At 45.1% G+C, this 24,622-nt stretch overlaps 1 protein-coding gene and 1 non-coding gene across 2 annotated transcripts in view; one reads left to right on the top strand and one right to left on the bottom strand.

The window, feature by feature from the left end:
* GRIK4 (glutamate ionotropic receptor kainate type subunit 4) overlaps positions 1-24,622 on the bottom strand; it is a 508,786-nt gene that overhangs the window by 460,996 nt on the left and 23,168 nt on the right. The window lies entirely within an intron of this gene.
* Positions 20,984-21,182, top strand: LOC123832636. Its single transcript, XR_006788106.1, has one exon. It is a non-coding gene; the product is annotated as a U2 spliceosomal RNA (small nuclear RNA).

The following is a 24,622-nucleotide window of genomic DNA, read 5'->3' as shown; positions in this document are numbered from 1 at the left end:
AATAAGGAGATGTGGACAGGAGGGTGCACTAGCATTCTGGGTTCGGCTTGCCTCATCTCACATTGAGGCAACCCAACATTGTGGAGAAGAGGATACTCCTCCAGGAGACCCATGTCTGCTCTCTGGTAATAAGACCTTTCCCAACCTTTAGCTCTAAGCCCACTTCTTCTAGGGCAATGTCCATGCAAGGGGCAGGGAAGCAGAGGCACTTGAGGTGGGTGGGCCCCTACCCCCCACCCACCCTTAGGCTCAGCCCAACCCTCTTATTAGGGCCATGGTCCCCTCCAGTGCTCCTTGTCTAGTAACCATTCATTCCTTGCCAGTGAGCCACTCAGATTCTCTGGCCCATAAGTTTACAAATAGAAACCTGTGGCAGCTGGTTGCTTTGAAAGGCAGACCCTCCAGTGAGGGCATTTTGCCATAACAAAGGGTTGCTGCCTGGTACAATCTGAGCAGTGGGAGTTGCTAGAGTAAAGGCGTAGTGCACCTTGGTGCCGGGTAGGGGGCATCCAGGCTGTCCCTCCACCAACAGAATGCTAGGCACTGGGGCCCCTCCTCAGGCCAACAATCCATTCCTCTGGACATCACCTCTCCCATACCAACTTTCCCACTACAGGCATTCTCTTACTATCTACCCCCAACCCCCAGGCTTTAAAAAGTTCTCTGGGAATGTGTGCTAAATGCACGAGACACCCCTGGGGCATCTAGTCCAAATGAAGAGAAAATATGTCAGGCCCTGCAAGTCAGCCCGTAATTCAAATGGATGGGGGCTATGCTCATGGAATACCTGAAAGACATAATCACCCCAGGTGTGGTAGGTGCAAGAACTAGCACAAACAGTGAGAGAAAAAGTGGGTGAGGATTCATGAACTCTGTGTTGGAACAAGAGGGGGACTTTTTTGAAGCTCCAGGAAGGACGGAAAGGAATTCAGGGCTGAATAAGGGAAATACCACACCTAATTTCCATGGAAGTAAGAAAATGAAAGAACGGAGTTCCAGAGTGCTTGGGTCCACTAAGGTGAGGGAGGAAGCCAGCTGGAAGGTGAACAAAGCCCACCCATCCCACTCATAGCATCAAGACACTGCTCTTTCTTTCTCCAAGCCCTTGACTTAGTTTGGCCCAAGACTGAGCACAGCTTTTGGCCATCAGTTTTTAAAAGTTCACATTTCACCCCAGGAAGTAAGGCTGCCTGTCCACCCCACTTTCCTCCTCACAACCTAAAAATACAGGAATTGTCTCATCTCCTTTTACAGGCCTCACCTTGGCCACAAATTTCATCCAGGCCCCAGAAGCTGATCTCCAGAGTCCAGAGAAGCTGGGGTCTGGGGAGCCTGGAAGTTCTCTTCCACCTAAAGGATCCTGGAGGTCTTCTGAAGCTAGGCTGAGGGGCAGTTGTCTTCCAAATGGCCATATGCTAGTAACCTAGGAGAAGCAAGGTCCAAAAGCAATGCTTGCTGGAGTAATTCCTGGAGCATACAGTAAAAGAGAGGCCAGTACTAGCTACTGACTGTCCATATGTCTAAGACAGAGTCTACTCCCTTATAATTGGCAAAAAAGAGGTTTTGTATGAAGAAAGGATGAGGTGGGGAAACACACTTCCCCAGCCCAGTTCCTGGCACCTGGGCCAACTGGGTCCCTGTCTATTTCACTGACATCTCAATAGTGTCATGCATCCTATAGCCCATTGGTCATAATGCATTTACTTCATCCATATAAGGCCAGAACAGGACCAGTGTCCATGGTGAGGGACTCACTGCCACTAAGCAAGTGGACCACACATATTTGGGGACTGGTTGCCTATTCTGATCCCCCAGGCCTTGCTCCTCCCTCCTCCACACATGACACCATCAGGTCTCATCATCACTGAGTCCTGTTGATTGAAGAATTTCTCAAATTTGTCCACTTCCAGACCTTAGCTTAAGCTCAAGCTCAAGCTCAAGCCTCGCTTAAGCTTAGCTTAGCTTAAGACCACACATTCCACATTTATGTCTCCTTTGTGGTTTTTCTGTATCCTATCTAGCCACCCAGAAGATCCATCTTGTTTCCTTTTGTATAAATCCCTGCAGTGGATCCATGCAGCCTTTAGCCAGATGGACAAGGTCCCTCATGATGTGACCTCTGCCAACTCTCCTCTTGCACCTTGGCTCCAGCCTACTTGCTGTTGTTACCCAGACACAAGTCCTTACTTGCTTCGTTGTGTTTATTGAAGCTCTTTCCCAGCTTCACAATACCCTAAATCCCTTTCTACACCTGGCTGTCATCCTTCTTGATTCAGTTCAGGTTATCAGGCCTTGTGTTTGCCACCTGTGTCCTAGAAGAATTCTATGGCTCCTTGCCATTCATCCTCAGCTGAGTTCACCCCTCAGATATACTCATCTGCTCTCTTACCAGACTGTGAGCTTCTAGGGGCAAGGCCTGTTGACTTTTCAATAAGGCTTATTGGCTAGTGAATAAAAGTGATTTCAAAAGTGATTTAAAAGTCAGGTGTGGGTTTAATTCTCAGCTCTCCCATCAGGCAAGATCACTTAATTTCTCTGAATCACAGTTACCTTATTTAAATTGATAATAATTGTATCTTAAGGCTGTTAGGGTCAAATTAATTAATATGTTTAAAGGATCAGCACAATGCCCAACACTATTTGAAATGGATTCTTCTCTTTATTATTTGTATTTTCTCTGTTTCTAACACATGTGACACATTCTAAACAATTACTAATAATTGCTGAGTAAATACATGCATAAAAGGATGAATAAGACATAGTTCTGAGTCTCTTCATCACCCCTGGCTGTTCTCCCCAGGTAAGAATTCATTTGTGGGAAGCCATTTCCAAGTGGGTCACAAAGAACGAGTGACAGATTCACCCAGACCATCATCAAATGTGTACAGTGTAATAGCCGAGAGTCAAGTCCTGATTCAGGAATTGGTGAGAAGGCAGGAAACAGAAACACAGATGAAGCTGAGGGTGGTTGTATGTCTCTGGGTCACCTTGGTGCTTAGGGGAGAAGGAGTAGTAGGGATGAAAGACAGAATCATATGTATGTAAAAAGACCTTACCCAAATCTCCTCTTTGCTGGGGACACATGTGCTGCCCTCTGTGTAGTCTGGGAGACACTTTCTATATATGAGATATATATATATATATATATATATATATATATATTTCTCATATATAGAAAGCATCTCATATATAGATATGTCTCATATATATATATACTTTCTATATGTGCGGGGTTGTGCTAGCCATGGCGCTTTCAAACCCCATAATGGAAGTCTGGCCAGAGGACCCCTGGCCAGAAGAATGTGCATTGCTTTGGAAATGGATTCTAATTCCTTCCTTATCTCCTTTTGGGGGTAGCTTCCTGTCCTGTGACTGACTGCCTCTTGACCTTTTATATTTCTGAGGCAGAACACATGCCCCCTTCATCTGGAAACCCTTAAAACAAGTCTCGGGCTCAGGGAGGAGAGGTCCTGCTTCGCTGACCTATTGCTGTGGGTGCTCCCTGTCATGTGAGTAATAAAGACTGTGTCTGCTCCATCCAGTCCTCCTTGTCATTTTTTCAGCTTATCTGAATGAATAGTTGCGATCCCCGGGCTTAACCTCCTATGTTACAGAGACCCTCTGGGGCAGAGGACGCCTACAAGGTACTCTGGGGAGGCCCAGAATAGGCTCCACCCTTCCCATGTGGCTCTGCAGTGGCAGAAGGACCTAATAGGACTGCTGTTGTCAACAGCACCACATGCTCCCTCTGACGCAGAGGGAGAAAAGAAAGGCCTAGCTAGTGGGCTAGCAGGAGGGAAAGAAGAGAGAGGAGGGCATGAAGCCCAGCAGGAGTGGCCCTGATGCAGATCTAGAACACAAAGAGAGAAACCTCCATCAAATCCTTCAGAACTTCAAAGTCTGCTGAGATGCTGGCCTGCAGAAACCAACCCTCTCCTGTCAGCCCTTAGCCCAGGGCCTGCTCCTACTCTTACTCCAAAGCTGCGGCCACTGGGAGCCCTTTGCTCCACCCACCCTCACCTGAGACCACACACCAGGGGCTGTACAGCCTGCTTCCTACCTAGCCTGTTTGCAATTTTAATTTCTCATCTTCTAAACAGCTAAGATTCATGACACATTTGACAGAAATATTTATTTTTCCAAATGTCTATTATTCAAAAGCATGGAAATCTCCAACTTAACACTTCTACATTAATATCCTTCTAGAGCTGAGGCCAAACACAGACCCTCCAGAGACAGGGAAGAGGGGTGGAGGAAGCTGAAATGCTGGGCAGAGAGGACCAGGTCCAACCCCAGAAAAACCCCCATGAAGCTCAAACCATCCCCATTGTTTCTGCACCAAATCAAACATCTGCAGTTTTTTATATTACTATTTTATTGTTATTAACATCATTGAACACATGATGTGCCAGGCACTGTGCTAAGCAATTTTAAAATCCAGGATCTCATTTATCCCTCACAACCCTATGAGGTAGCCACTATAATCATTCTGTTTTTGAGACCAGGAAACTGAGGCACAGAGTAAGATCACCCAGCTAGTAAATGGAGAAACTGAAATTAGAACTGCAGTTCTACTTTTACCCACTACCAAACTCTCTCTCTTGTTTGCATGATGGAAATATTCCCTTTCTTTCTAGTGCTATATTCAATTTAATTCCACATCTCATTAGGTAGGTCCATGAACAAATTCAATGTGTACATATGTGTAGGGTCTTTGCTATACATGGAGCCCTATGCTGGGAAGAGCATAACAGGTGTGAAGCCAGGTCCCGTATCTACTACAATCTGTAAGTCTATTTGGAAACCTGCACATATATGCAAACAATGTGGCACCAACACCAGGCAGAACAGTAAGACCACCTAGCTAGTGGCTCAATCCACTGAGATAAAGAAAAAAATAAAATTCCTTAGAACAAACAAGAGAGATCCTCTCAGGCCCTATTCTAAGCCTACTGCTGAAAGAGTTTATTCATACTAAATGCATAACAGGGAGGCAGGTAGGCTGGCAAAGTAAGAAGAGGCAATAGCGAAAGTGGGAAAGAGGAGAAAATCATAAAATGTGAATAAAGAACCCAGGAATGTCACCAGTCTTGGACCACTTGGTGTGGAAGGGAAACAGGCATCCTGCTAGCTTCTGGAGTATCCATTCATTAGCACATTTATAACAATGACCCTGAGTAATAAAAATGATTAAATTGTGTTCTGAGTATACTGTTTAAGAAAGTATGCACATTAGTCATACTTTTCTTATGTCCATTAGCATGGAAATATTTAATGAACATAGCCAAAATACATATACATTTTTAAAGTTTTGGTGCCTGAGGAGCTAGTTCTGTAACTAACATCATTATTAAGCACCATAGTCAGTCAGTCAGACGGGAGCTCCTGTTAGACAAGAAGACTCTGCTTGGCCCTCTCTGCTCAGGCCCCAGCACAAAAGTCTCGCATTGAGGGTGACTGTCATGGGGGCTGGTGCCCATATGCCTCATCCACACACAGCAGCAGGCAGGGGGAGCTCCAGAGTCTACACCACCCTCCCACAGCAGCCCTGGGGAACCCAGAGCCTCAATTCTCCAGATCCCTGGATGCCAAGCTTACAGCAGAATTGCTCCACCCACCCGAAGAGGGCCTCTGTTGTCAGCTGGCATCACGACTCCCAGATTTCTCTAGTTGTCAGATGATAACAGAGAAGGTTCTTCCATCTCCCTTTGCCATACTGTAAATGGCTCTAGTCAGCTGCTGCCTGGAAAGGTAACAGCAAGAGTAACCAGCAGAAAAGTAAGGGCGCATCACCATCACTAAACCAAACACTCACAAACAGGGGCCAGAGCCAGAAAGTAAGACACAAAGGAGAAACCAACCTATGAACCCCATACTATGTCTGGAAGGTGAAAACAGCCCACTGAAATGTCCCTTGAGCCCATCTCCCTCCCACATCAGCTAGACACATTTAACTGTTACTTGTATATAATCTATGCACTTGTTAATTTTCTCATTTTTGTTGTGAATCAAAAACATACATAAGGTTTTTAACTTACTTCACATGTGGGAAAGGAACTAACATTTATAGAGCATTTATTATGATACGGATACTTCATGTAGACTATTCTCATTTAACCTCATAACAGCCCTCTAATGGAAATATCATTTCCATTTTATACATAAAAAACTGAGGCTCAGAGAAGTTGGGTAACTTGTACACACTTGCACAACAAGTATCTCAAAGCAGAGGTTTGGTTTCAGATCCATCTCACCCTGACATTGAGTACCACCAATGATGCCTTCTTGACATTATCATAAGCAAAAGAGCAGAGAGAATCCTCTCACATGGCAAATCTGGGGACCAGGAATACTTCTCTTTTTTGGTCTAAGCCTGGCTGGCATTTTAGGAGCTGACTTACATGATGAATGACTCAGGGCACACATGAGATGTAATATTGTCTTGATTTAGTGAAGCTCTTGATAGGTTGACTGATGAAATTTTACTTGCAAAATTAATTTGGATGTCTTGACTTGGTACTCCCATCACCCTGCCAGCAAAGAGTCTGGGAAACTGCAAACAGGCAGTCTGGGGAAGAGGCTGGCAATGGCAGGAGCACAGCGCCAGAGGCAGTCTATTCCAACAGCAGATGTATTGCTTTCTTTCCCCTGATGGGTAGAACTAGATGCTGCAGCCAGAAGACTATAGGCAGATGGAAGGGACGCCATGCTGAATGAGAGAGCACTGGGCAGGGAGAGGGTTCCTTCTCTGGTGCTCAGAAATTGCTTGCCACTGGGAGAGGCCAGGGATGGAAATGGCCTCCAAGGGCTCCTTCCAGTCCCTGAGGTCTCTGTGGTCATAATATGTGGCCCAGAAACCACTGATAGAGCCACAGAGAAAAACAGTCTTGCCCGAGTCCCCAAATTCTGCCATTAAGCAGCTCCACAAGAATCAGGATAATTTAAGCCTCAGTCAGACCAACTCTGCAGCAGCAGTGGGAGGTTGGTTCCTTCTGTGGCAGGAGGTGGCCTAGATGGGGTCAGCTCAAGGGGGATGTCAGTTCATACCAGGAAATGAATGTCCCATGAGGCTGGGGACCTAGGAAAGGGTGGCAAGATGGAGGAGAAAAAAGTGGCTAAAGAGGAAGAATCAGAGGCCTCAACATCAAGCTAAACTGACAATGTGGTAGAATGTGACTGCCATTTACAATTAATGAAGGAGAGGAAATGAATTACTGTACTATAAACCTATGGAGTACAGCAGAGGAAAAAGTGTCCTCTTGTGTGTATAGGCAGCAGGTAAAAAGAGGGTCAAGCCAACTCCAAAGCCAGATGTTATCCAGGATGTTGAGGAAGTTAGTGGGAATACAGGTGCTTAGAGACGTGGGTGGGCCAAAAGGAAACCATGCAGATCCAAGAGAAAACAGTGCCAAAGAAATCTTGATCTCCAGCTTTGTGTGGAGTTGGCAGGAGGTAAAAGAAAGTGACTGGGTTCTGGGGTGAAGGGTGGGCAGGGGCTGCCTCCTGGATGTTCTCTGCATTATCACTGTGAAGTGGCTTGATCTGACCTGCATTTTAAAAGGTTTATTCTGGCCATGGTGTGAAGACTAGATTGTGGGGGGTGGGGCAAGAGGGGAGAGAGGAAACAGAGAGTTTGAAGAGAGGATGGTGGTTCAGGCCACAGTGATGGTGTTACAGGGTGCAGCCAAGAGGGGGGACCCCAAATAGGCATTTGAAATGGGGTCCAGAACTCAGGTGTCCAGGAGATTTTAAGACGTCTCCACCCCTTCCCCCACAGGTGTGAGTCGGGGGAAGGGGCACACAGAGCAAGAACATGCAGGGCAGCTTTGCAGCTAATCCATGGCATGGTCATTTAACATACCTATAGCCTTTGGCTGGTCACTTAGATATGCTAAATAGCTGTGGCCATGCTCAAGGCCAGGGGATGGAAAGGGGCTTCCCCCCCAAGATGGGACTGGGGGGCAGGTCCCCCGAGTTACAGCGCCTGTGTGGGAGCTCGGAGAAGATTGGCTCCATAACATGGGGTCACACCTGCCCAGACCCATGATGGCGACCAGAAAAGCTGGAGAAGACAGCAGATTGAGGGCAAGTGTGGCTGAGTGTAGGAGGAGTCGGAAATAGGGCTGCAGAGGAAGACTGGCGTGGGGATTTAAACCCAGAGGTGGCAGCCATTGAGAGGGAGAACCATGAGGCCTTGACAGAGTGGGGACTCCCGTGGCCCTGGGAGAGAGGACCACGTGCCTTTTCCAGAGTGGGGACCCCCACAGCTTTAGAAGGGGGAACCACCACCTGGTTTTAGCAAAGATCCCGGCGATTCAGCTGAGGGTGCTGGGAACCCAGGGAGGTCTCCCAGTCAAGATGGAGTACTAACTGGGAATAACCAGAGGACAGCCTGAGCCATGGATTTCTCTTTCCTTTCCTGAGATACAGTACTCAGGACTGGGCAAAGGGGGAAGGAAGGAAGGACTGTGTCTGTTTGTGGGTGTTTTAAGGGACTTTAGGATTTTTGATAAAGACACTACTTTAAGTTTGTATAGCATTAAATAAACATTTCCTTTCCTTTTCACAAATCTCTGGCATTGAGAGACGTCTTTCCTCTGGCGGCGACGTAACGGACCTGGGGGCTTCTTTCAGTAATAGTATATCATACCAGGCCCCCCTTGTTTGTTCTGTAACAATGGTAGCTAGAATACAGTGAAAAGTGGTTAGATTTGGGGTATATTTTGAGGGTAGAACAAACAGGCTTACTGAAAAACTGAATATGACGTGTGAGACTAAAAAGAAGGATGAATGAATGAATACTCAGCCTGGCTGCATTATTATGTGAACCCAGTGAAATGGTCTTTTCTTCTTCTAGACCTGCCCCTGCTCTACAGTATCTTCTCATCCATTTAAAAATTCACCTAGATCCACCCCTTCTCAGTATCTGATAATTTACTTCCATACAAGTTAAACAGCCAAGTTAGTATGAAGCCTACCCCACCTGAAAATATATTTCTATTTATAAATAATCCACTGGAAGAATGACCTGTAGACAAGTGGGAAGTACTTGCATAAGCATCATTGTTGCCTAAATCATCAAATTCAATTTTTGTTTCTCTGAGACTAAGGTCCCAGCCTACTCAAGATTTTCAGTGGGCAGGGGCATTGATACTGAGGATGGTGACAAGAAGCCTCAAGGCCTCTCCTGACAGAGCATTCAGGGACAGAGATAAAGAGCTTGCAGACTTTTTGCCACTCACAGCTTTCCCAAGAGGCCAAAAGGGCAATAAGCAGAGATCAAACCTTCTCTCTGCCCCTCTTCTCACCTCACCACCTAGGTGTTAGATGCTTTTCAGTTCTACATTTGCCACATAAGAAGCTGCCCAGAAGCGGGTGGATCAGGAAAGGCAGGTCAACTGAGTGATGATGCTGGCTGTGCGTGTCTGGTAGCAGCCTCAGCCCCAACACGAATTCTACTAAGGAATCATAAGAAAGTCTGTGAGGGCAGGTTGGGCAGATTGAATACATAAGCACAGCCACGTAGAAAGATGTCTTAGCAACCTCAATGCAAATCAGACTTGGAGAGAAAAAAAAAAAGACCTCTGATGGCCTGGTCAGCAGCACAGTCATTCTGTCACTTGTCCTCCAGGCTCCCAGTGCCTCTCTGCAGCTTCTGGGTCCACCTAGAAATTCTAGCTCTTAGATGTAATCAACAAACAGGAAGCCATTAACTGGCCTTTGCATTCAGAATCCCAGCCAGTGAAAAAACCCAGAAACAAGGGCTTTCTGGGACTTCAGGGCTCCATTTACAGGAGTTAAGCATGAAGTCATGGTAAAAATGGGTAGATAACCCAGTAACAGCTGTGCTTTGACCCAAGTGTCAATGGCCTGGACAGCAGCCTGTGGTCTGATTTTGGGAACTGCCCTGCCTGGTTTCAAAAGCTATAACCCCTGTGGCTAAGGCTGAGTAAAAATACCTTGGGACCATAAGCCACTAAGGAGACAAAGCCAGGGGTGCCACCTTCCTGCCAGGGGTGCCACCTCTGCCCCCTTCACTTCACCCTGCTTGGCCCCAAGCAGATTAATGTTAGCCAATGACAGGTAAGATTCCTCAAGGGAGGGACGACCCAAGACAGGCAAAGTTGTGATGGGGCCATCAGGGAAGGACTTGTGGGGCTGTAGAAAAAGGGAGTGATAGACCCTCATTCCTTGGCTTTGTCGTAGCCCGAGTCCTCATTCTATCTGTAAAAAAATCTCCTAATCTCTTGGCTGCTCTCATCCCCCACCTGACTTAAGCCTGAAACAATGCTGGAGGCAGATGCAGCCCTATGCTGGAAAGGGTGGGTTTCTGGGGCAACCAAGCCTAAGAAAGAATACATAAAATCCTGTGAAACCTGCTTTGCTAATACCCTCAATTTTCTGATAAGGGTCCAGGCATAAAATGAGTTTGTTTCCCAAAGTTTCATAGCCCTTCAGCTATCTGACCCTGACTCTGAATAAGCCCTCATAGTTCTTTGAATGTTATCTATTGTTTGATCCTTACTTCCTGACAATGATTGATGAGCTTTATACTCTGTATTCCTATGCAAATTAAACCCAATAAAAGCCCATTGAGGAACAGGGTCAACAATCCTTCTCCTTTGAGAGTTCAGCCACCTTTCCTCCCCAAGCAGATCATGTCTTGGTAGAATTATTCTCATCGAAACAGGTGGGGGCTCTGCTGGACAAAGCCCTCCCACAGTCTGGGGCTTCAGAGAGCCTTCTCAGGTCTTTCAAGCAGCAGAAGAAACCACCCCACCATGTGGATTCCCATGGAGCCCCTTCCAGGATGCTTGTACTTCAGTGTGGCTGCAGGCCTCAAACTCTTTCCCTCTCCCCTACTGCTGTCCTCACCGCACCCCCCAATCCCAGCTCACATGTGGAAGGAGGGACAAAGAGGTACGGGGGCATCCTGAACCCACTCACAGGGAAAACAAAAGAAGAGGCAAGCCAGACCTCCCCCTTGATACTATGCTACACACCACTTTGAGGAGAGGGAAGAGAAACTTAAGAGAAAAACAAAACCTAGAACAGGCAGGAGCTCATGCAGCGGCCACAAGGTCGAGATGCTGCCATCCAACACTGGCACCTGACCCACCACCCTGACACTGAAAGAGATGGTAGCACATGCTAGGAGAATCGCCAAGACTTTCCTGGTAAAGAATAATGTTGCTACTGCTGACTATCCAAAGCTCTTTTAGAGCATAAACTGTCTCTGATAATGAATGATATGATATTCTAGGCTCAAAAACTCATACAATCTACCGATATTTTCGCTAGTCCTGTATCAGGCCAACCCTAGTTTGTTTGTTTGTTTGTTTTTCAATTGTAGTTGACATTCAAAATCATATCAGTTTCTGGTGTACAGCATAGTGGTTAGACATTTCATAACTTACGAAGTGCTCCCCCTGATAAGACTAGTACCCACCTGGTACCACACATAGTCATTACAATATTGTTGACTAGATTCCATGTCCTGTAATCTATATCCCAGGACTATTTTGTCACTGCCAAGCTATACTTTCTAATTCCTTCACCTTTTTCATCCACCACACCAACCACCCTCCCAGCTGGCAACCATCAGCCTGTTTTCTTTATCCATGAGATTGTTTCTTGTTTTTCTTGTTTTCTAGATTCCAATCTAAGTAAAACCATAACAGTATTTGTCTTTGACTTATTTCACTTAGCATACCATCTATGTCCATCCATGATGTCACAAATGGTAAGATTTCATTTTTTATAGCCAAAAAATATTCCACTGTATGTATGTGTGTACCTCACACTCTTTATCTAATCCTCTATTGATGGACACTTAGGTTTCTTCCATATTTTGTCTATTGTAAATAATGCTGCAGTGAGCATAGGGGTGCATATGTCTTTTCAAATTAGTGTTTTAAATTTCTTCAGGTTAAGTACCCAGAAGTGGGATTGCTGGGTCATATGGTATTAAATAGTTCTATTTTCAATTTTTTAAGGAAACTCCATACTGTTTTTCCATAGTTGCTGAACCAACTTACAATCCCACTCACAGTGCACCAGGTTTCCCATTTCTACACATTCTTACCAACAACTGTTGTTCACTGGACAGCCATTCTGACAGGTGTGAGGTAAGAGCTCATTGTGGTTTTGTATGAATTTATTTGACAATTAATGACACTGAGCACCTTTTTCTAAGTCTATTGGCCATGTGACTGTTCTCTTGAGAAATGCCTATTCAGGTCCTCAGCCCAATTTTTAATGGGATTGTTTGTTTTTTTCTTTGTTTTTGTTTTTGGTGTTAAGTTGTACAAGTTCTTTATATCTTTTGTATTTTAATCCTATATAGGATGTATCATTGGAAATTTCACCTCCCATTCCTTAGACTATCTTTTTATTGTATTAATGGTTTTCCTTGCTGTGCACAAACTTTGATGAAGTTTTTTGTTTGTTTCCCTTGCCCAAAGAGACATATCCAAAAAAAACATTAGTAAGAGCAATGTCAAAGAGTTCAACCTGTGGGTGTGACATTTATGGAGCTAATTGGGTGCTTTGGTGTGACTCTGAGCTGGCCACTAGGTGTGTTCATTCTGGGGCTTTTTGGGAGGGGATCCAATTCAGGCCCAGGTCAGTTGTTGCCTGTGCCCAGCCAGGGGCCACCTTGTAGGAGCTACAAAGTGATGTGTGGTTGTTAGCTGCCTGTGCTGAGCTTAGTGGTACCTGGGACAGGTTATGCTGGGAACTCAGGCCAGCTGACATTAGTAAGTTGTGCAAGGCAATGCGAACGCAGCCACTGTTTGTTTGAGGTCTGTGGGTCTTTAAAAGATTTTAGAGATGTCTGCAGCATAGGCCAAAACTAGCAGATTAGCAGGAATAGCTGCTGAAAGAGTTCCTGGCACACATGCAAGTTAGGTGGGGCCAGTCTCTGGGAAGCGCCAGGGTGGAGTGAGTTACATTAGCCAGGCCAACTGAGTCTCAGATTTGGTGCTCACCTGGACCTGCAGAGTGGGTAGGATTAGGGATCAGCAAAAGAACAATGAATGGTACCTGCTAGCACTTTTTTACTAGAGAAAGCTACCCCTCAGCCTTTGCCCTAAAGCCAGACAATTCAGTTCCTTTCCTTAAGTAGCAGGTTCTTTTCAAGTTGCCTGCCCCTTTGCTGGACCTAAGGGCAAGAAGATCCTAAGATCTTGTGAGCAGGCTCAAGCCTTTAAAAGAGGATGCCTGGTACTATAGCAGCCATCCAACTCACCTGTACAGAGTCCCTGCTGATTTGCAAAGCCAAGTGTCATTAGGACTCCTCTTCGCAGCACTGGTGCTCCAGACTGGGGTGTGGAGCAAGAAGCCCTCACTCCTCAGGAGACCCCCATAGCCAAGATATCTCTCCTGATTTAAGAAGACTTTGGGAGGTGGAGGCAGTTGCTTATCGTGGACTCAGAAAGGTTAAGCAACACAGTAAACCACTCAAGGGTAATAGTAAAACTGAGGCAGGCAGCAGGTCTCAAGCCCCTCCCCATGCACTGCATGCATATGTGCCATGGACACCAATTGTCCTCTGTACCTACCCGACGTGGCAGGATACCCACAGGAATATGCTGTGCTAAGCCTCCTCAAGGTGGGGCTCCAATCCACACTGTAGTCCCCTTCCTCTGAGTGTATCTCTAGGGGAAAGGAGTCAGGCTATTTTTGAAACGGTAGGTACAAGAAACAGGCAGGCACAGAACACTAAGAAATCCTTTGACTTCCAAAGAGAATCATTCCAAACTGGTCTGTTTTCACATGGCTCACTCTTTTCCTATCCCCGCTCCTTCCTTGGAAAATACCCCTGATCATTTATCTCAACCAGATTTAGTTTTAGCCCATGTTTCCTGAGGTTAAGACATGAAAATGTACAAGCAAACCCACTGGGGGTGAACCAATTAAACAGCAGTGGCAGAGCTAATGTTATGAGTGGTGGTTCTCAGTGAAGGTTCCTGCCTGCCCTAACCTCTGTTTCCTCTAAATACTGGTTCCCCTGCGGAGCATGCAACCCAAGTAACCCCACTAGAAACACACAACTGCTGTGCCTCAAGGTTAATACTTTGATAAACCTACAAAGGTCAAGGACTCTTGGTCCTTGGCCACAGGTCCACTGAGGAGATAATCCAAGGGTACCCAGTTACACTGTGGAATACCAGGCCACAAAGCAGATCCCACAGAAGAGGGCTGCAATCAGCCCAAAGCCACTCCCCTTGCTGAGGAGGGAAGAAGACTGTTCCATCTTTTGCTCATCTCCTTAAGCACACAGGAAATGTCACTAAATAACATTCTCATCATTAAGTGGCTCAGTGGTCCTCAATAATTCTGTCTGTCTTCATAAAGCTCAAGGTAAGAAACTGTAGGGGTTGTCACCTAAAGATTCCTGAAACTTGCATTCCCTACCTAAAAATTATAATCCAGATTTCTGGAGTCCTGAGTAGGTAAAACCCAGTAAACAGATTCAACTCCTGTCTTTTAAAATTCACCACTATTGCTATTTCAGACAAGAGAGAGGGGAGTTAAGATCCTAGAGTCAAACTGCATATTATAATCGCGTCATTTCCTGGCTGTGTGAACTTTTCCAAGTGAATTAACTTCTCTGAATTACAGTGTCTGAAAGCCTTTAGAACAGTGCTTCTTCACAGAAATACCAATTATTATGAAATATTCCCATCTGACACTTGTCTAACTATATTTTTAAACCTTCTTCAATGAGCATACATAACCATTTTATAGTAAAAAGTTATCTTAAAAAATAACCTTCAATTAAATTAATATCATTTCAGCCTGAAGAACATTCTAAACTCTAGACATAGAGTGGTTTTGAGTGAACTGAGTTCCATTTCTGATATGACTACAGAACACACAAAAATGCTCACAGTCCCTTTTCAGCAATGACTCCAGCTGTTCCCTTTCGACTGTGGATGAAGACCTAGAACCCCAGAGTGCACAAGAGATACCAGTCCTGCCACCTTACCACACCAGGCCCAGACCTTCTCTGGGTTGCTCACGCCTCTGACTTTGAGACACCTCCCCCAACACAGCCATAGGAGACAGCAATGCTCTGACCTCAGAACTGGGCCAGTAGACCCAAGTTCTGACCTGGTCACCAACAAGCTGTGTGGCCTGGGACCAACTGTACAACCTCTCTGCCTCAGATTCCCCATCCCAAATTAGAGAAAACAGGAACCATCCAGCACAGGGTGTGGTGAACATCAAACATACCTGGCACCATGCTGCAGACCTGGGCTGCACTCAGCAAGCTTCGGATTCACTCTCTTCCCCCCCAGTTCTTCAGTTTTCTTTATAGTCCCTTGGTGAAACAGCACAAATATTCTTCCATGATGACACCTCTGGTGATAATTTCCAACCCTTCATTTTCAGCCCTGACTTCTCTCCCCTACTTTAGGCCCAGAGTTCTGATGACCCACTGACCCATAGAACATCCCCTTCCTTTGTCCGCTAGAAACCCAAACTTACCCTGTTACAAAACCAAGGAAACACCACCAGCAGAGGAAGGGACATGGCTTTCTAATAACAGCAGTGCTACAATTTTTCCAATTTCCAAGTTTAAAACAAACAGTACTTTCTTGCTACCTACCTGTTGTGGCCTTTATAGTTAAAAGGGCTTGTTTAGGTCAATTAAATACATTTTATTGAAGGTTTACAAAAAGGCTTATTCAGAAGTGAATAGGATGCTCCTGTCCTCAAGACGTACCTGCTCTTCTGGGTGAAATAGACAAAAAATAAATTGTTTCAACACAGTAAGTGACAGATGCTCCCAGGAAACCTGTTCAAGGTTTGATACTGGCTTCAAGGAAGGCAACTGGCTCTGCCCAGAGTGGAGTCATCAGCAAGGGCTTGAACTGGGTCTGGGAGGATGCGTACGAGTTTGTCAGGGAGGTAGGTAAGGAGGCAAAGGCAGACAGAGCAGCACAGACAAAGGTCCTGCAACCTCAACTAGCACAACACATTGAGAAAGCTGCACCTAAATTCTGGGCCCAAACCCCAGGCTACAGGGGAAGGCAATAAAATACACTGGACAGATGGGCCTGGGAAGGTTGGGGAGGGCCTTACATGGCAGAATAGTAAGAGGTTCTTCATATTTTTGAGTCTTCTTTGAAAACTATCAACCTGGCATGCTATCAACTTTGTACCTCAAAACACACAGATTCACAATTTTGCATACAACTCTGTAGGCTTCCACCCCTGAACCCTATCAATGCCCCTAAGTATTTAAGAACTCCTGGTTAAATACTCAGAAGCCCCTGGTAAGCATCCTCAAGAAGAAACCTGGTATAATGATCTTACTACCCCTTTGCTCAGATCTTGTGCCCTGTGGTTCAGACGGTCTGGCCTTGAAACACAGAAGCACGCTTTCTCCCTGCTCTCTCTCACCTGCCTGCCCAGGACAGTGAGACCTGTGGAAAGCTCTTCCAGGAGGCAGGGAAGAGCCTTCAACAAGCCTGGGGTCACCTTGTGAACACCTTCTAATCATCATTCACACAGGTGCACAGGCTAGCCCAGCCCACTAGACATGCCACTCCTGTTCACATCTATCCCACCCCTCACTTTCTGCCACCAAACAGTGTTTCCACTCATGGCAAAGTTGCAGCCCCAGACCCACAGTAGCTCAATCATTTCAGAATGGCCTTTGGAAGGTGACCATGAGAAGGCCTTTGAAAGCTTGAGAGCCAAGCAGGTTCCAGCTGCTGATTCCCTCTAACTGGATGCCTCCTTTCCCTAAAAGAGCTCCAGCACAACATCCCAGCCCACACTCCTTGTGCAAAAACCAACCATCTGGCCCCACAATGGAGGTGTTTGGTTATATGTTTGGTGACTCTGTTCAGCAGGAGAAGCTGACATAGCTTTAAATATTTAAATACTTTAAACATGTTGGTGATGATAATAACTTTGCTGATGGAAGCTTAAATTTAGCTCCAGAGCAAATGAGATTTGCTGAACCTAAAATACTTCCAATCAAGTCCCTGGCCAGCTTTCCTCAGAGCAGATGGCTGCAAGGGGCAGCTGCATATCCTGGCCAGAGCACTAGCCCTGGAGTCCACTGGCACAGACGGGCAAATAGTAATACTACCCATCCTGCTGTTAAAAGCAAATGAAATTGTGCTTGCAAAACTGCTTCCTTTGGTGACCTATTATTAAGTAAATACAAATGTAAGGGACTATTATCACTGACAGTTAAAATGCCCTCAGCTCATCTAAGGGGTCCGGCCCAAAGATTTGCCAGACCGCTTACCCAGAACCTCTTTAAGAGAACAGGGACACAATGCCCAGGACTGTCCCACAAGCCTCCAGAAGCCACCGAGACTTCTAGAAGCCACCAGCAAAGGGGCTATACTTTGCGAGGTGGTCTCTTTGAGGGCAGCTTCTCTTAGGCAGAATGTTCCCTGTGTTACCTCCTACCCTAGGGAGCCCAACTCTAGGGAGCCCCACCCAAGCTAGAGCCTGAGCTGAGTGCCTCCCACTTGTTCTGGCAGAGGTTCTGGCCTGGAGGATATGCAAACAGCTTGTGGAGCAGGCAGTCTGCTCTGCTGTCCTTCCCTTGCACAGAATTCCCAAGCCTGAAGAGTGAGGAGAATAGAAACCTCTAAGCTGGCCACTGGCACAGTGATGACACTGGCCTTCTCTCTGACGCCTGCCTTGGGAGGATCCTAGGTCACTCTGGGGTACAGTCAGAGCCCTGAGCCCAGGCCTCACATCAGCAGAGTCATCCTATACTGTAATTTGCCAATGGACTGCACTGACTTGCCAATGAAGAAACTCAACCCTTTTCTGTCTGCTGGTATCCCCCTTGTATGGGGTGAGCTAGGGGGTGGACCAGGACAGCTGTCAGTTTAAAGACCTCAGACCAGCAGCACCATGGGCCCTTCAGAAGGGGAAGGGGCCTGAGGCACCTGAGCAGCAAGGAAGCCAACAGCAACAGCTAATGCAATACACACAATTTCATTACTAGCATGCCGATTGATTCTAATTCAGGAAGAAAGAAAAGAGAAATCTGCTTAGAATGTTAAGTCCCAAGGAATGGTTGGATGTGCTTGTGCTGAAAGAGTGGGGCTTTTACAATGCTGACCTCATGGGAAGGAAATCGAAAAGACATCAGCCTAATAGATAGGGGTGGGGATGGGGCCTAAGGTAGAGTGCTCTCACCAGCCATTTTCTACTTCCCTGACAAGCCTGTAACTAATTACTGTGCTTCATTCTTTCTTCCCAGGAGGAAATGCCATCACCAGTGACAGGCCCCTCCTCACTGGCCTGGTGCCTGACCTCTCTGGGAAAGCAGACTCATCCTGGAGACAGGCACATGCCTGGAAGGATATAAGGCATTTCAGAGATGGAGAGTGATGTTGGATACCTAAGCTTCTTCATATCTCTGAAGAAAGACTTTTGCCTCCATGAGAATCCTGTGATGTATGAAAGTCTACAGCTGTAACATTAAAATATACTTTTTTTTATTAAGGCTAAATAAGTAACACAAGGATTTTATTTAAATATTGGCCTTGACCATAAATCAGCACATTGTCCTGTGGTTTTCCTTGCTATATGACATACATAAATCTGTATCACTGCCCTCCACCCTGGGTCTATACCCTTAACAAGGAAAACACATTTAGAGTATGTGTTTCAACTTGCACACAGAACACATATTTATACTGCAACAGATTCACTCATTCACTATTAAGCATCAACTTTGTGCATGGCATGGGTCCAAGACAAGCTATAAACAGAAGGGAGCTCCACGGTGTGGTGAGGAAGTTGCTTGCACACACCCACTCATAATGCACTATGAGAAGTATGCTAATAAAGGTGGGTAGGGAGTGTCTAGAGACCAGAGAAGGAACGTTAGCTCTGCCTACGGCTTTAGGATAGATAGCTTCCAGGAGGCACGTCACCTTCACTCCCTGCACAGTGGGCTCCAGGTCGGACTCCCACAGGCAGTACAGAAGCTGCTGTATTGAAATCCCAGAAATCTCATCTGTGCACACTAATCTGTCTTCTCCTCCTGCCCAGCAAAGAGCATGCAATATCCCTACTAAGGAGAATGAATGTTTATCTGGAAGCTTACTATATGGCTACGGCCCTACAAAGAATTTAGACACCTCCAGCCAGGAGCGTCCCTTGACACCACAACCCATATTTCCTCCTCCTTTTCATTTTCTCATTTCTAAAGAAACTGTCAGCTGGGAAAGATGATGGGACTATGTGTTGGGAACTGCCCTGCCTGGTTTCAGAAGCTGTAACCCCTCTATGGCTAAGGCTGAGTGAGCAACATTCAGACCATAAGCCACTGCAGAGACAAAGCTTATCTCCCTGGCAGGGGTGCTTCTCTGCTCCTTTTACTTTACCCTGCCTGGCTCCCAATACTTGATCAGTTAGCCTATGAAAGGTAAGATTCCTCAAGGGAGGAATGACCTAAGACAGGCACGATCACGGGGAGGCCCTAGGGAAGGACTTGGGGAGCTATAGCAAAAAGAGGTGATGGACCCTCACCCCTCAGCTTTAACATAGCCTGAGTCCTCATTCTGTCTGCAAGAAGTCTCCTAATCTCTTGGCTGTCTTACTTCCCCTGCCTGACTTAAGCCTGAAACAATGCATTAAGCCTGAAACAATGCTGGTGGTGGGTGTTGCCCTGTGCTGGAAAGGGTGGGTTCCCTAGGGCAATCAGACCTAAGAAAGAATATGTAAAATCCTGTGAAACCTGCTTTGTTTAGAATGTTCTCAATTAAATGATAAGCGTCCAATTGATAAATGAGTTTGTTCCACAAAGTTTTATGGCTCTTTGCTATCTGACCCTGACTCAACATAGGCCCTCAGAGTTCTTTGTATGTTTGATTCTTACTGCCTGATAGTGATTAATGAGCTTTACCTGTATCCTTGTACAAAACAAACCCAATAAAAGCCTGTCAAGGCAAGGGTCAGAGTGCCCTCCTCTTGAGAGAGTGGCCAGGCCACTCCGAGGCACTCTTCCCTTGAGAGAGTAGCCATGCCATCCCTTTTTCTCCATAGGACTTGGTAGTCCATGTGAATTTGTCTCGTGTCTCATCCGTAACTCCTCGGACACTGAGGGCCAGTGTCCGTGTCAACTATGGAAGAGAAAAGAAGGGGTCCTGCACATCCACTGGCACAGGGCAAAGAGGGAGGGACAGTGACACTAACAAGTTCATCTTTTTGTCCTGCAGCTACACCGCAGACCTTCAAAGGTTGGAAGCAGTAACTCTGAGTCTTTCCTCCTACCTTCCTGCAGCTGCCTGCCATTTTGCCAACCCACTCCTGGATGCACTGGATTTTATCAACATTTGTCAGCATGAGGCATCCAACACTGGGCATGGTGTGCCCCCTGAGCATGCTCTCTACTCAGGTACAGTGTGGGAACATGCCCTTCCGCTGCATATGTTGTCCCTTCCTCAGTTTGCATCTAGGTCATACAGAGACTATAGTTACCCCATCTCCAGTCAATGACCTGGATGAGGTCATTGACCTGACCTGAATGAGGACAAGTCAGACCTCTGCATCCTGTGTTTATGTAATTGATTTTTCAAAAGTCTAGATGAAAGACTTTTCATATACTTATTGCTAATTCCATCTCATTGGTTTGGGCCCATTGTTCTATTGATTACACTATATACTGATTATGTCATCCAGTGCAGTAGTTCCCAACCCTCCCAGCCTGGTATCAAGTGTGAATTTGAAAATCTGCCTTCTCTCCCTTCATCCAAGTCATTGATAAATGTCACTCAGGATGGGCTCAAGGAGGATGCCCTTGGCTCTAGAGACTTCAGGAAAGACAGTTAATATTTGTCACACAAATAAGTGAGTAACTGAATAAATAAATAGACAAGTGTGACAGCTTTCTAGGTCCACCTGATCCTTAATTAGTGCTCTGTGTCTGCACTTGAGGCTGGTAACCGCTTCTCATCTTATCCCTCAAGACTTACTTTAAGGATGGCTGATTGCTTTTCAGCCTTTTGGCTAAGATCAAGTGTAATATCTGTTCTTACCAGTATGGCTGAAATGAGGACACCCATGTCTAAGATATTCAGATGTGGTAAGCTTTTGGGAAGAAAGTAAAGGAGGTGAGTCTGACTTGACTTGTTCATGAACTACTGTTTTCCCAGAGCTACAAAAACATCTGCTTCATGCATTCTTTCAAAATGTTGGAGGAAAATGTCATAACACTCATGGCTTTATAATGTTTTTAATCTCCTTTTTTCTTATTTGTAAAACATCTACCTGTCTTCATATTTCTGGTACCTCTTACCTTCTCCACAATTTCTCACCCCTAAGAATGAATTTATTGTCATCTTTGTTTTTTCTCATCTCAGAATGATCACTAGCTTTGGCACACCAAGGTATAAATTCAGGCCTAAGATCAGGAAAAGCCAGTCAAGCTTGCTAATACTACATGTGTATTCATGCCCACTATTGAAAAATAAAAGTTATGCCCACTAATTGCAGGGAGGTTATAGCATCACTGCTATATGTTAAGGACTGTTCATTATGTGTGAACAAGGTGTAAATATGCATGGTGATTCTAATGTGAGCAAATGTGCATGGGTAAGTATATGAAAAATTTCAATGTATACTGAGTTTCTACTGTAATAATAGTAAATGTGTACATGTTTATATCACTCATTATGCTTAGGTACTAAGTGCTTCATATACTACACTCATTTAATCCTCACTACAGTTCTATGATGTGAGTACTATCATCCCCAATTTATGGCAAACAGAAACGCACAGCTGTAAGCAGTAGAGCCAGAAATGGAGCAAAGCAGGCTGGCTCCAGAGTTCAGGCTCCCAGTCACTGCTGACTCTTCTTAGGTAGGTTTGCCTGCAGCAGCAAGATTTCTACTTCATTTCCTGCAAGCCACTGGCACACATAATGTTCTTTACATCTGGATACTCCTCACTATTCCCTGTACAGTCCATGCACTTTCACACCACAGTGCCTCTATACATGCTGTTGGCCCTGCCTGGAATACCCTTTCTCTCCTTGCCCAGGCAGAAAACACCTGTTCATCCTTCAAAACCCAGTTCCATGCTGACTTTTTGGTGACTCATGTCCTAGTGCCACCCCAGTTAGAATGGTTTGTCCCCTCCCCTTTGGGTCCCACAGCAATCTGTTTTGTAATACACTAGATCAAAGCTGACTGGGTTAGGACTCATAAATAGTGAAGACCCAGGCAGCTGACAAAAAAAATAGCAAGAACAGTTTGTAGGTTATTTGGGGCTTTCACATATTTTTCATTCAATAAGTATTTATTGAATGCTTGCTGTATACCAGGCACTGTTCTAGATGCTGGGGATATAGCAATGAACAAAACACAAAAATCCCTCTTGTCATGGAGTTTACATTCTAGTGAGGGAACACAGAGACAAGAAACAAAAAAGATGTAAAACATACAGCATGTTAGAAGATAGTTCTGGGGGAAAGAATAAAGCAGGGAAAGGGGAGGGGGCACAGCAGTAGAGGAAGGGGTGGGGATGTTTTGCCATTGGACTTTGAGACCTTCTTCTCAGTTGCCACTAGAAAGTGCTGACAAGAATGACATGGTGGGTGTTCCTTTAACTACCCACTGAACTTGTCCAGGGCTTCAGAGAAAATGCATGGCCTCTCTGCTGCCTCACCTCTACCTCTAGCAGTGGTGGTGATGAGTCAAGACCATTCCTTTAATTTGAGGAGGTAAAGCAGATGTGAAAGACCACCTGAGGGCACAGCAGGGCCTGACACCCATCTACAGTCACATCTGACGTTGATTGAACAAAGTCTATGCACACAGGCACATGCCCAACACTTTACATGGATTACTTCATCTGGTCTTCACAGATCTACAAGGTGAGTGTTATTATTACCTGACTTGCATAAATGAGAAAACTGAGGCTTAGAGAGGTTAAGCAACCTGACAAGGATCCATGGAGTTAAAATAATGGGGCTGGAATCCCAAACTGCATCTGTCTGAGTCTGGGGCCACCAGACTACCTCCCAAGCTGCAAAAGTCACAAGTCTGCATCAGCCTAGACTCAATCAGTCTTGCTCTCTGGCAAGAATGCAGAGAAAGGGAATCATGTACATGGTTGGTAGGACTGTGAACTGGTACAACCACTATGAAAAACTGTACAGGATCCTCAAACGTATGATCCAGCAATTCTCCTTCTGGGATTATATTTGACGGAAACAAATATACCATGCTAAAAAGATAGCTGAATGTTCACAGCAGCATTATTTACAACAGGAAAATCAACCTAGGTGAGGCAACAACCTAGGTGTCCACCAATGGAGAATGGATAAAGAAGTTGTGGCATACCCATGCACATATAAATACTATTCAAACATAAAAACCAAGGAAGTCCTGCCATTTGCAACAACCTGGGTGGGCTTTGAAGGCATTATGCTAACTAAAATAAGGCAGACAGAGAAAGACAAATACTATACAATCTTGCTTATATGTGGACTTTAAACGACAACAGAAAAGAAGAATCAGATTTGTGGTTATCAGATGTGGGTGAAGAAGGAGGAAGTGGAGGAAGGTGATCAAAAGGCACACACTTCTAGTTGTAAGAAGAATATGTACTTAGGGATATAATATACATGATGACTACTGCTTACACTGCTGTATGGTATATACGAAGGTTGTTGAGAGAGTAAATCTTAAGAGTTCTCATCAAAGGAAAAAAATTACTTTTTAATTGTATCTGTATGAGAAGACAGATGCTAACTAAACTCATTGCAGTTATCATTTCAAATTACATGTAAGTGAAACCATTGTGCTGTACACTTTAAACTCATACAGTGATATATATCAATTATATCTCAATAAAACTGGAAACCAAAAGGATCTTCTCTTAGATGGAGCAACTTCTATTAGGAATTGTATAGCCAATAAACCTTGCAGTTACATTTAGAGGATATGAAATATTGGAATGATTTTTTTAAAAATTCATGTCTGGAACAATTAAAATAAAATTTAAAAAAGTAAGTAAATAAAATTCACATCTGGTTGGTTTTCATATGTATTTTCTGTGTTTTGGAAAACATGCTCAGAAATAATGCCAGTTAGTCAATCATCTATCAATTTATAATCTTCAATGTAAGATCCATGACAATTCTGAGTCTTCTTGTTAGGAAGCAGAATTATATGTTGCAGCTGGAAGAAATTCCCTTCTCATTTTAGGAGATGTGAGTGTGAGGCCCCTACGTGATAAATGAAGATATTTTTATTGATTTGAGAACTATTATCAGGTAATAATTTCACTTTCAATGAGGCTTTAATCAGACTTTATCCATGTACTTTACAAAAACAAATTTTGTGAGGTTTGGTTTAAAAAAAATCTAAGATTCATCTAAGCACCTGCCTTTTACCCAGCACCCCTTACCCACACCCAATCACCCCTTAGGTGCCTTACAGACTACCTCCTCAGTGCCTCTCGAGCCCCCCCTCCTGTCTGTGCCCAGTGCCTCTGCATTAGCCATTCCCCAGCCCTCCTCTCAGGATCACTGCCACTCTTAGTAGCTGCTCTCCCTGCCTCCAGTCTGGACCAAGTCCCATCCATCCTCTATACTACAGCTAGAGTATTTCTAAAGTCAAAT

The sequence above is a fragment of the Phyllostomus hastatus genome, unplaced genomic scaffold (genome assembly GCF_019186645.2).
Source record: "Phyllostomus hastatus isolate PE091 unplaced genomic scaffold, TTU_PhHast_1.1 phas_scaffold_193, whole genome shotgun sequence".
NCBI classification, from domain to species: Eukaryota; Metazoa; Chordata; class Mammalia; order Chiroptera; family Phyllostomidae; genus Phyllostomus; species Phyllostomus hastatus.
This window is presented reverse-complemented; position numbering and strand designations above follow the sequence as displayed.